This window comes from Balaenoptera musculus, chromosome 4 (genome assembly GCF_009873245.2).
Source record: "Balaenoptera musculus isolate JJ_BM4_2016_0621 chromosome 4, mBalMus1.pri.v3, whole genome shotgun sequence".
NCBI classification, from domain to species: domain Eukaryota; kingdom Metazoa; phylum Chordata; class Mammalia; order Artiodactyla; family Balaenopteridae; genus Balaenoptera; species Balaenoptera musculus.
In genome coordinates this window covers 67,866,931-67,880,222 of record NC_045788.1, presented here as the reverse complement: position 1 = coordinate 67,880,222, position 13,292 = coordinate 67,866,931, and the positions used below count along the sequence as shown (strand labels likewise).

At 39.3% G+C, this 13,292-nt stretch overlaps 1 pseudogene; it reads left to right on the top strand.

Annotated features, from left to right (window-relative positions):
- Positions 1-446: 446 nt before the first annotated feature.
- On the top strand, positions 447-3,212 carry LOC118893995 (annotated as a pseudogene).
- The last annotated feature ends 10,080 nt before the right edge of the window (positions 3,213-13,292 follow it).

Sequence of the window (13,292 nt, the reverse complement as noted above, 5' to 3'; positions counted from 1 at the left end):
AACTGTTCTAAGTTTGTACATGTATTAACTCTTGTAATGCTCACAAAAATATCTATGAGGTAGGGACTAGTATTATGATCTCCATTTTACAGATGAGGAAGCTGAAGTCCATAGAGTTTAATTAACTTACCCAAAGTCACACAGATATTGAGTCAGAATTTGAACTTGGGCAACCTGAGTCCAGTCTATGTTCTCAGCCACTCAACACATTGACTGTTAATGTTGTCAGATATTTAACGAATATTTGCTTGAAGGAGTTTTCAACTTATTAGCTTATTCTGAAGACCAGCTTCTATTTATGCTTTGAGTATGAGCTGAGGTCTCCCTTTTCTTGAAGATGTCCTCTTTGGACCAAATCAGGCTATGTTGGGTATCCCCCATTCATCCTAGCCACAAAGTCTAGAACTTCTTGCTGTCAGAACTGTGACTTACGTTTTGAATTCCCAATGCCTGACATAGCAATGGGAGCTAAAGAGGAGCTTGTAAAATGGCATGCTGCAGTAGGCAGGATATTTAAACATAAGCGATACTTAGAGATCCAAAGAAAATTGAGTATGACCTTAATAATTTACAGTTTATGACCATTCTGGAAAACAGTTGGTATATGCGTTAAATTTACATTCAACATTATGATCATTTATTATACTCTTCAAAGTCTTCTTCAGAATTTATAAAGCAGACAAATAGTAACTTCTACTTACATGTTAATGCTGTTAATATTTCAATGTTAGATACTAAAACCACTAAAATGTTGCCCCCAGAATAATAGAATCCCCTTTATTAGTTAACATAAAACAAAACTCTTCTGCTTTCCTTTTGTAGAAAAGGAAATACATCAATCCATTTATCTAGCTGTTGTTTGACAATTCTCTGTAACCAGTGATACAGATTGAAACTTTTCGTTTCTTCCCATCAGAATTAATCCTGAGTCCTCTTGTCTCACAGGTAGCTGTGACCTTGAAAAATAACATGATAAATAATAGAATGATGATCATTAATAATGGCTCAATATGTTTCAACGTTGGGATCTCAAGCATTTGAAAAGGAAAAATTTTAAAGAAAACTCAGAATCATATCCAAGGTTATTAGTCTTTAAAGCTATAATGTGCTGTGTTTTGAATAGGTAGGTCCTACCTATGTCTTTGACAGCACACAATGTGAAATAACTATGTGCATCATATTTTCACTTCCCTAAAAATTCTCTGTGGTCTGCCTATTTATCCACCCCCTCAACCCATGTCCCAGCCCCTGGAAACCACTGATCTTTTCACTGTCTCCATAGTTGTGCCTTTTCTAGAATGTCATATAATTGGAATCAAACATTATGTTATTATTTAAGATTGGTTTCTGGCAGGAACGGGAGGCGGGGACCCACCTGGAAGTGCCCCAGCGCCGCTCTCCAGCTTCGGGCGGCGGCAGCCAGCCGAGCCAGTGCCGTGGCGGGGGCGGAGAGCGGCCACGGCGGCCACACCTCCCAGAGTGGCCTGCGGTGCTCGGCCCCGCCCGGAAGATATCAAGTTGTGCTAGTACAACCATATATCTAATTAATACCTGAAGTCTCAGTGTAACATCGACATTAACAGTGATGACAGATAAATGCAGATGCTTGGGAATCAAATACTAGGCGAAACACTTTTAAAAAACAAAGGAATTTAGGAAGTTCTAGTATTCTCCATGGCTGAAGCTGAGAGTCTGAAACCGTGATGCTTAAGCTCTATTCTAGATCATAGCTCCAACTCCTTCAGGATATAAGGAAAAGAGATAATATTTCCATAATGGTAGATCTTTGGTTGTACAGGTTTCCCAGTGAGTGGATCAAGATGACCGTATTGTAGGGACTTGCCATTGTACGGCTGCTTCCCGATCTACTCGTGTTACAAGATCAACAGTGGGGTTAAACGGCTTGGATGAATCTTTTTGTGGTAGAACTTTAAGGAATCGTAGCATTGCTCATCCTGAAGAAATCTCTTCTCATTCTCAAGTACGATCAAGATCACCAAAGAAGAGACCAGAGCCTGTGCAAATTCAGAAAGGAAATAATAATGGAAGAACTACTGATATAAAACAGCAAAGTACTCGAGAGTCATGGTTATCAGAGACTGTTACAGACGATTGCTGTACTCGAGGCTCAACGTTCTCAAGCAGTCCAGGACCTTGAAAGTTTAGGCAGACATCAGAGAGAAGCACTAAAAAATCCCATTGGATTTGTGGAAAAGCTCCAGAAGAAGGCTGATATAGGGCTTCCATATCCACAGAGAGTTGTTCAATTGCCCGAGATTGTATGGGACCAATATACCAATAGCCTTGGGAACTTTGAAAGAGAATTTACAAATTGCAAAAGACATACTAGGAGAGTTAAGCTAGTTTTTGATAAAGTAGGTTTACCTGCTAGATCAAAAAGTCCTTTAGATCCTAGGAAGGATGGAGAGTCCCTTTCATACTCTATGTTGCCTTTGAGTGATGGTCCAGAAGGCTCAAATAGTCTTCCTCAGATGATAAGAGGACGCCTGTGTGATGATACCAAACCTGAAACATTTAACCAATTGTGGACTGTTGAAGAACAGAAAGAGCTTGAACAACTACTCTTGAAATACCCTCCTGAAGAAGTAGAATCTCGACGCTGGCAGAAGATAGCAGATGAACTGGGCAATAGGACAGCAAAATAGGTTGCCAGCCGAGTGCAGAAGTATTTCATAAAACTAACTAAAGCTGGCATTCCAGTCCCAGGCAGAACACCAAACTTATATATATACACTCCAAAAAGTCTTCAACAAGCAGTGCCCCCTTAATAAGCATCTCTTTAAACCTTCCACTTTCATGACTTCCCATGAACCACCAGTGTATATGGATGAAGATGATGACCGATCCTGTTTTCGGAACCACATAACACTGCTATGGAGGAGGCATCAGATGAAGAAAGTATTCCTATTATGTATAGGAATTTACCTGAATATAAGGAACTATTACAGTTTAAAAAGTTAAAAAACCAGAAACTTCAGCAAATGCAAACTGAAAGTGGATTTGTGCAACATGTGGGCTTCAAGTGTGATAACTGTGGCATAGAACCTATCCAGGGTGTTCGGTGGCACTGCCAGGATTGTCCTCCAGAAATGTCTTTGGATTTCTGTGATTCTTGTTCGGACTGCCTTCACGAAACAGGTATTCACAAGGAAGATCACCAACTAGAACCTGTTTATAGATTCTTCAACTGACCACTCCTAAGCGTTTGGACGACCAACAAGGAACCCCAAGGAAGGAAGATGACACCCACACAGCCAACTCAACTCTGGGATTATACAGATGTTGCTGAAGCCCACTGACTCTTGCATCAGGACCACAGAATTTAACCTAGACTTCCTTATTTTCTGTAACATCCCACTTTGACAGCTCCAGGACTAGCATGGAACTCTTATCTCTAGTTGTTTGGCAAATTATGTGGCATATGGACCTTGGAGAGCATTCTGATTGAGTACTATCAGGACAACTGCCACTTAATGGACAAAGATCTTTACAAAATGGTAACATTCAGTGTTGGAGAGGCTGTGTGTATGACATGCTTGAGACCCTAGAAGAAATCCTGTCTAGCCTCCCGTAGATATCAGCAATGAGAGATTCTGTTCTATGAAGGTGTGACTTCCCTCAAAGATGAAATGAGTATAGCCTCTGAAAAGTAATTAGCCTCCGTGCTGTCTCCAGCCAAGTCTGCTTCTCTTTATGATTTATCTCTGCCATCGTGGGCATGGTGAACTTCCTCCTAAAGGGGCTGGGAACTGGTAAGCTTACCTAAGGTATAAAGGGTGCATAGTATTTGCAAAGCAACAGACTTCTCCAAAATTTTATAGACAGCATTCCACATGGTACACATCGGACGTGCCAGTGGAGACCAAAGCCAATGAGAATCTGTTAAGAGCCTCAGGACAAAAAGCTGAGCCTGAGAAAACCAAAACTAATGTCAATTTCAAATGCAACCTTCAGGCTCATAGAATAAGGCAGCTTTGATTACACAAAAGCAAAGGCAAATATATCAGCTTTTACAAAATGAAAAAAAAAAAGATTGGCTTCTTTCACTTAGTAGTATGTATTTAAGGTTCTTCCATGTCTTTTTATGGCTTGATAGTTCATATTTTTTAGCACTGAATAACATTTCAGTGTTTGGAGGTATCACAGTTTATTTATCCATTTACCTACTGAAGGACATCATGATTGCGTCTAAGTTCTGGCAATTATGCTCTCAGCAAAGCTTTAAGTAATTGTTGTTATTAATTACAACAATTAATTAATTGTATTAGCATCCAAATACATTTGAAAAGTAATACCCAAAAGTATGAAACATATTAATATTTTTTTTGTCTACAGAAAATTCTTGGCAAACACTTTGAACTTTTTGCACTGGTAAATTTGGAATCATTGGTACAGTAGAAAGAATCCAGGACTTAGAGTCAGAAAATTTGTGTATATATCTGGATTAACCAGTGAGTTCATTCTCTTTTAAGTAGGGATGTGTGTTTGGGAAATTGACTTGATGTCAGAATTTTGTTTGATTACAAAGCCAGCACAGAGTACATGATATTAAAGGAAGCTATCGATAAGACAGGCATCTAACAGAGAAAGTTCTTTCATGGATTAATTTCCTGTGATTCTGGTCCATTCTTACTCTTGGTTCCTCTTTTTTCTAATTATCATGGAACATAGACTTCTGCTATGTTAGATGCCCCCACCTACCAAGAATTTGGAGATAAGAAAAATAAAGTAGTTCTCTAGCTTAAACTAGTGCATCATTTATTGGATGAGGGCAGAATGTCTCCTAGGCTTAATCAGTGTTATTAAAAACTCTGTAGAAGTACTACATTAACCTAAGACCCAGGGATAACACAACAAAGTAGTATTTAGAGAAGAGATTTTATGTGGTTGTGAAAGCACCGTCATTCTGGAAAGAGAAAGAGAGAGCAAAAGAGACATTAAATCAAGCCTGGCTGGGGTGTGTGTGTGTGTGTGTGTGTGTGTGTGTGTGTGAGCTCATACCACACACCTACTGAGAGGAGGTGCAGAGTTTAGGCACAGGTATTCATCCCACTTTCTACAGGGAAAGCAGATGCCCTCAATATGTTAAAATTAATTCAGCATGATCTATAAGCTAGTCCTGAGTTTAAACAGAAGCTAGGCACTTAAAATGCTCTACCACAAATTATATAATTTAACAAATTATTCTATTGGCCAACTTTGTGAATTTAGTTAACAAGAGTCTGTCACCGAGAGGGGGAATGGTAAGCTGGGACCAAGTGAGAGAGTGTCATGGACATATATACATTACCAGATGTAAAATAGATAGCTAGTGGGAAGCAGCTGCATGGCACAGGGAGATCAGCTCAGTGCTTTGTGACCACCTAGAGGGGTGGGATAGGGACGGTGGGAGGGAGACGCAAGAGGGAAGGGATATGGGGATATATGCATATGTATAGCTGATTCACTTTGTTATAAAGCAGAAGCTGACACACTATTGTAAAGCAATTATACTCCAATAAAGATGTTAAAAAAAAAAAGAATCAGTCACCAAGAGTTTGATTATCTATTTATCATAAAATCCAAAGTGATAAAAAGAAATGCATTTTTAGTCCTTTCAGAAGATGCCTTTTAAATATGTGAATATGTATACCCAAATTCTTCGCCAATGTTTTGACTTTGCAGCTTCTAGAAGACAAACTCTAAGAGCAATATAAATTTTTAAAAGTCAAAAATAGATATTACATACTTTTTCAGTGAGTTTGAAGACAATGTTTATAAAACATTGTGTAGAATTTATGATTGCTGTGCAAATAAGTGGGGACTGAAATCTCCCTGAATTCAGTTGTGGGAATAAAGAACCAGATGGTCTGGTGAATCTTCCCCATTTTTTTTTTTTAATTTTAATTAACTTATTTATTTACTTATGGCTGTGTTGGGTCTTCGTTTCTGTGCGAGGGCTTTCTCTAGTTGTGGCAGGCGGGGGCCACTCTTCATCGCTGTGCGCGGGCCTCTCACTATCGCGGCCTCTCTTGTTGCGGAGCACAGGCTCCAGACGCGCAGGCTCAGTAATTGTAGCTCACGGGCCCAGTTGCTCCGCGGCATGTGGGATCTTCCCAGACCAGGGCTCGAACCCGTGTCCCCTGCATTGGCAGGCAGATTCTCAACCACTGCGCCACCAGCGAAGCCCAATCTTCCCCATTTTTAATTCTAATTAATTGAGCATTTCTTTTTTCCTTTAACAGGTGTTTTATTTCCCCCAGTACATACCACTGTAAATTTATATAGAAAAGAATCATAACTGAGAATAATTGCCAAATGCCCTGACTTCCTGCTAAAGAGGAAAAAGAAACATTTATACTCCTTTTGTTTAATGAAATAAATTTAGATAAGAGGATCTATCTAGGTAGCCTGTGCTTTCATTCAGTGGTTCTGACATGAATTTGCTTTAACCAGATTGGAAATTTACCTCTCTGTATTACATCTTCAGGTGTTGATTACAACACACATTTGGATGGAAAATAAAATTAGAAGGATTTCAGCCAAGCCAGTGACTTCATAGCAGAGGTATAAAGTTAAGTTCTATTGGTACTGGATGAAGCATAGTTTATAAATGGGAAGCTTTACAGTGACTGATAAACTCTTTGGTAGGGAAGTTGTATCAGGCTCTTGAGGAAAAAAAAAACAAAAAACCTACACATCTCTAAAAGATCAGAACTAATGCTAGAAAAGCTTATAGCCCTCTTTCCTTTCGCCAATGAGAAGACAGTTTTCCAGAAAGGTGGTTGGAAGGTTAATATATCTAGATACTCTAGACTACAAACCAGCAAATGCATAGAAGATGACCACTGTGCTATTAAGCACTCTGGAAATGCTATCATGTGAGAAAGAAATAAAAGCGAGGAGGCCTCAAAAGTAACCTCTGACATTTGTCTTTTTTCTTTGACTCATTTTTCATGTTTTAATGTAGGCCTATATCATATCTTACCTGGACTTTTATAATAGCCTTGCAATTTGTCTTCCTCTCTTGAACTTCAACATATCTCCAATCTATCACCCATTTTGCCACCAGAATTATCTTTTCTAAACTAGGAGTCTGTTAAAATTACTTCCCACATTGGTGTGGCAATCTATTGACTCTTGGTGAAAATCCCAACTTATTTGCCTGATCACACAAGACCTTCCATAATTTGCTCCCCAACTATATTACTATTTTATTCTTCCTTCTTTACCCTAACCCTACAATAATGTTTAACTACATGCCGTTCATCAACTGTTCTCAGCAAATGCGTGTCTCTGGTATACCTGTGAAAAAAATTAAATGCTATAAATTATATTTTTTTCTTCCTTTCTTCCTTCCTCCATTCCTTCCTTTCTTCCTTCCTTCCTTCCTCCCTTCCTTCCTTCCTTCCTTCCTGCCTAAAAGTTTCTAGCTCTACAAAGAAGTTACAAGAATAGTATAACCTCTCATGGTCTCCTCACTTGGATTCAATTGCTATTAATACTTTGTCACTTTTTCTTTCTCTTCATATATATGTTTTTCTTTTCCTCCTCCTCTTCTTTCTTCATATTATCGATGAAACATTTGAGAGTAAGTTACAGATGTCATGACCTTGTGTACCTAAATAGTTCAGTGTGTATCACTAAAGGAAAGGGTATTTAATTTTCATTACTCTAGTACAATTCCCAAATTCAGAAAATCCATAGTATAATAATATTTAATATAGAGTTTGTAATTAAATTCTGCCGATTTTTTTCAACAACATCTTTTATGACAATATTTTCCTGATCTTGGATTCAATCTAGAATCACACATTGCATTTAGTTGTCATGTTTCTTTAGTTTTCTTTAACATGGAACATTTCTTCAGCTATTTTGTTTGTATTTGTTATCATTGTCACATAACCCATTACTTCCAAACTTAGTGGTTTAAAACAACATTATTTCACAGTTTCTGTGGGTCCGGAATGTGGATACACTTCCCTCAGTTGGGTCCTCTGCTTCAGTCCCTCCTAATCAAGATATCAGCTGGGGTTGCAGTCATCTCAAGGGTAACTTGGGAAGGAACCACATCTCAAGTTCACTCCTGTGCTTATTTTTTTTTTTTAACATCTTTATTGGCGTATAATTGCTTTACAATGCTGTGTTAGTTTCTGCTGTATCACAAAGTGAATCAGCTATATGTATACATATATCCCCATATCCCCTCCCTCTTGCATCTCCCTCCCACCCTCCCAATCCCACCCCTCTAGGTGGTCACAAAGCACCAAGCTGATCTCCCTGTGCTATGCGGCTGCTTCCCACTAGCTATCTATTTTACATTTGGTAGTGTACATATGTCAATGCTACTCTCTCACTTTGTCTCAGCACTCCTGTGCTTATTGGTAGGATTTATGGACTGCTGGACTGGCCGCCTCAGTCTTCTCTCATTAGAGGAAGAATGGCAAATATGAGCCTTCTTGTGACTCAGGCTCTCCTGCATTCTACCATGCCATCCTTAGATTCATTCAGAGGTGACAGCAACTGTTTTCTGAGCTTTGCAGTGGATTCTGGCTGCTATCAGTAAACTTTGACACACCTGGGGAGAATTTATCAAGACTAGTTTCCATGGGAAATTATAAATAGGGCATTGACTAGTATTTGAGCTCTTTCTGTCCTGGATTGGGTACAACGTTGATGAAGGTGACTCACTGGGGAATGAAAAATTACCCAAAGACATATGAGACACTTTTGCAGACAGATCCACCACCCTGAAAACCCCCTTGGCCCTTATGTTTGAAACAGATAAAGAATGAAAAGATGCTATTGTGAAAATGGATTAGCAAATGCCCCATAGTAAGGTAGATTTTTTTAAAAAGCTGTCATCATGTGATTCAAGTCCAAGTAAGGCAAAGGGCCCACATCCTAGTCTCAGATGGAAGTAATGTGGCCATGACTGCTGAATAAAGAAGCCTCTCAAAGCTGGAATAGGTGGTGTCACTAATGATGACTTTGCCACTCAATATATGGAGAGTTTTCGGTGAACAAAACATTGGAAATTCATTTGACTGGGTTGCAAGCAGTCACCACGTGGCACAAAATGGAAAGTGAATGCACTCACTTCCTGGTATATGGTAGCTCTCTCTTACCCCTTTATCCTGATTTCGGTCGCTTTAAAAAGAATAATACTCAGCGGTAGGACCAAGTTCTCCCTATCTCCAAGGTAGACTAAAGGTCAAATGCACCGATTTCAATACACTAAAAAACATCAGGAAAAGGAGAAACTCATACTTTTATGGCTCTATTTGACACAGGTACCACAAATCAGCATCTTACCCAGTCCCATGGTGGGAAGGGGTGCCTAGATTCACCTTATGCAAGTTTGGGCAGAGTTCACAATGTGGAAAGGAAACTAAGGTGACCTTGTAGAAGGGTATCTTTGGGCAAACTCAATGAATTTTTTGTTATTTCTTATACACCTGAATATATAATAGGAATTGATATTTATATGCTTTTGTTTCTCCATTCCATCTGTGACCAAGTGGATTCTCTCAACTGGACAGAGTCACATGTAGAGAAGTGATAGTATCTTTGGGGCCCACAATCCCAATGACAACTTTGAGCTCCAAGTTTCTGTGACAGATGATTTTGCCAGTTGGAGGCTCAAGCAAATGAAGCAGCCTCCATTTGGAGGTTCCCCTTGAGATTCTGGACTGATTGCCGCTCTTCCATGTCTAACTGTTATATCCACTTTGAAAGGCAGCTGTTAACTTTCCATAGAAACACCTGACTCATGGGTTCCGGTTACTCTTCAGCCTGATAGTCTGATAAGATATGTCAACTTGAATACAATAAATAATATAGTAGGAAGGCCTCAAAATATCTTGCTGATCAAATGGAAATGGTATATCCAAGAATGCAGCTAACTTCATCCCAGAGGCATCTCAGCTTTACCTTGTGCACTTGGGAGAAAGTTTATTTTACACTCCACTGCCTCAAGCAAAGTCACTAGCTCAATGGAGCCCTTGATTCACAGAGGTCTCCTAAACACCTAGTCCTGGTACGCTGCCGGTTGAGCTAAACAGCTATTCACCAGTGTGTTCTGGGCTGCTGCAACTGTTCAACCATAGTACTAGTAATGTAGAAGCAAAATTGATTGTGGTTGTTCCTCTCTGTGGGCAGAATTCAAGTCCATTTTCATAGCTCTGGCCATACTCCCCTGAAGGAACTTTGTTACATTTGATTCTGTCGCCCTTGGTCTAGCTTTTGGATCTTCCCCTTGGAAAACCACAGATTAACAGATTTAGGATACTCTTATTTGGATCCATGAACTGTTGAAACAAATTGAAGTTGCTGATTGAACTATCTGAGTCACTTATATAGATGCCCATGGTATGGGCCCAGTTTTAGAGACTGGATGGATCCAGCTGCTGAACAAGATTTCACTGCCTAGACTGCCATTGCTTTGGACACAGCAACACGTCCATCACGTGGACTGAGCACACATTATAGGACCCAATATTTCTAATGCAGCGGTTACCACTGAATGTCTGATGTGTTAGTTCTGCTAAAAGTTGACCCATTTGATCCGTGGTAAGAGAGGCCACACTGCAGGAGGAGGGGCCTCGATGGACGTATACTCAAGGGAACTGAAATATCTTCCATGATTCCTATGATCCATTCACAGGCATTTGGAATTGCTGAGCACTGGAACAACCTCCTCAAATAGGGACTTAAAAATATTTCTGACTCATGTTTCTCAGCTCCTCATGATCTACACAGTTTAGTAAGGCAATGTGGTCACTAAATATGGCTGTTTCTCAGAAAAGGAGCTCCTATATTGAAAACTGGTCACTCCTATTTTGAAAATTCTGGATTGCACCCTCTTTACTCTTGAACATACGTCTTTCTTTCCCCTAACAGCAACCCAGGCTGGACTGTTTGGTTTGCCCTTCAAGTGGCCACCCAGACAAAAGTGTTCAAACTTAATTGTGGTTCAGCCACCTGTATTCTTTAGTTGGACGGACATGGGAATAATTTACTACTTGGTTGCATATGCTGCTCACTTAACATCCCTAAGTAGCACACAAGAGCCAAAGTGGGTGACATACTGAACCTCTGTAAGTTTTATGAAAATGCCTTTGTCCCTCTTGCACTTGAACTTTCTAGACGACAGGTATGGCATGAGCAGGGGATTGCTGAAAAACATGTTACAGATATAGCAATGAGATATACCAACTTTGTGACAATGGAGGTGAAATAATAACCCAGGTACTTGTGGAAGGAACAATAGAAACCTGCAGAAAGAGATACATTAATGATCTTTTTCTTTAAGATCCACCACTGGCATCTTCCTCACGAAGGAAAATACCCTGACATGGCTCTTCCAAACTGTTGCAAGCACCTAACTTCAACTGGAAAAAATTATAAGAAATGTGTCCTTGACTTTAGCTGAAGTGATTGATGATACCTTTAGAGGTTCATTATTTTCCCTATCACAGTGAGTGAAGGGAGCCAGACACGCACAGGACACACTGTATGATTTCATTTATATGAAGTTCAAGGACAAGCAAAACGAATCTATAATGCTAGAAGCCAAAATAATAGTTACCCCAGGGATAGGGGCTGTATTGATGGGAAGGGGCATGAGGTTATTTTCTGCGGTGATGGAAATGTTCTGTATTCTCATCTCTGCTATGGTTAAATGTAACATTCAAACATCTGTATACTTTAGACTTGTGAACTTTAATATATGCATGTTACCCTCATTAAAAATGTTAAAAAAAAGACTTCTAAGGGGATATCACGTTTTTCTCCCTTTCCATCTAGTGTCAGAGGTAAGAATTTCAAATTCTCATTGTCTGTGCCATGTGTTTGATTCACCCTTACTTCCTGTAGAGCTCTTTGGGGGTCCCAGTTTTATCTGAGAGATGTCAACTTGAGAGTTTCCTGAACTTCACTTTATGCTCCCATATCACGTGTAGTCACCAAAGTGTTTTCTCCGCGGTTTGGCAGACATTCTCAGAGTAAATGGCTATACAACCCTACACATCCCAGGGTTTGTTTTATTTGTTTATTCTGCTCAACATATCTCTATTTTCATGTCACTTTAAAATGAGTTTTAAAAGATGCGTGTGTATGTGCATATGTGTGAGTACATGGGCATTTCAAACACCCTTTATTCAGCATTCTATGGCTTTAGTCAAAAAGGTCACTCTGGCTTGTGCACTCTGGCTAGTGCAGAGTTTGTACCAAGTACTAAGGAGGGGTCCACATATGGCTGGCTTTATTTTCCATTGCTTTTCTTTATGGAAGATGTTCAACTGACATAAACAGAAGTTGGCCAAAATATCGCCTGTACTGTTAACTTCCAGTATAATTCACTTAAATGAAACAGGCTAACCTCAGTGATAACAGTTAACAGTTAAAATGTTCCATCTTAGGTTTCTTTTAAGTATTACCATTATGGTGCTACTGAGTGTTTTCTTTTGATAAAAAGAAAAATGCCATGGGCTGCAGTGTTCTTTCATCACTTTTCTCACCAGGCCCATTAATATGCTTGTAATACTAGTGCCAATTATTTTATTTGATAATGCTTATTATGGTATTTGTATATTTGTCTGCATTCCAATTTTGTTCATTAGTGAGTGTCTAAACTGCATCCATGAAATAAATGTAAATACTAATGTAAAAAAAAAAAAGGACTTTTAAGAGTTACTCTCTCATTTTTAATTTTCCTTCTGTGCTTTAGACCTTTTGTTTTCAGGCTTAGTTTGAGTGGGAGGTTTTTGTTTGTTGTTTGTTATAATGCTCTTGATATCTGTAGTCCTTGGATCCAATATAGCTATTTTGCAGATGCACTCCTGTATCCTCATCCCCCAGTCCAGAACCAGGTCCTATATTTACAACTGAGGGCTACTCTCCTGTGACAAAACTATGAAAAGACTTATTCATTCACTGAACCCCAGATGGCTTGACCCAGGTCCTATGTGTATGGCTTTGTATTCTTTCTCTCAGCAACTCAGATAGACAATTCTACTTAAGTAATCACTACCAGTGGTCACAGTGTTTTAGACTTTCTCTTGTTGGTTGGAGCAGCCAATCCTGGCTTCTCATTTAATAGAATAAACATGGATTGCATCACTTGACATACATACATACCCTGTACTCAGAGAAATTAATTACCTCAGTCTGATTCTGGTACCAGGGTGTAGAAAACATTGGCTGAAGTCCACAATTGTCCCTGCAAATTTTTGTTTTGGTCAAACGCAAAGTTGTTTCTGTTTAAAATTTTATTTTTAGAAGTAGATTTT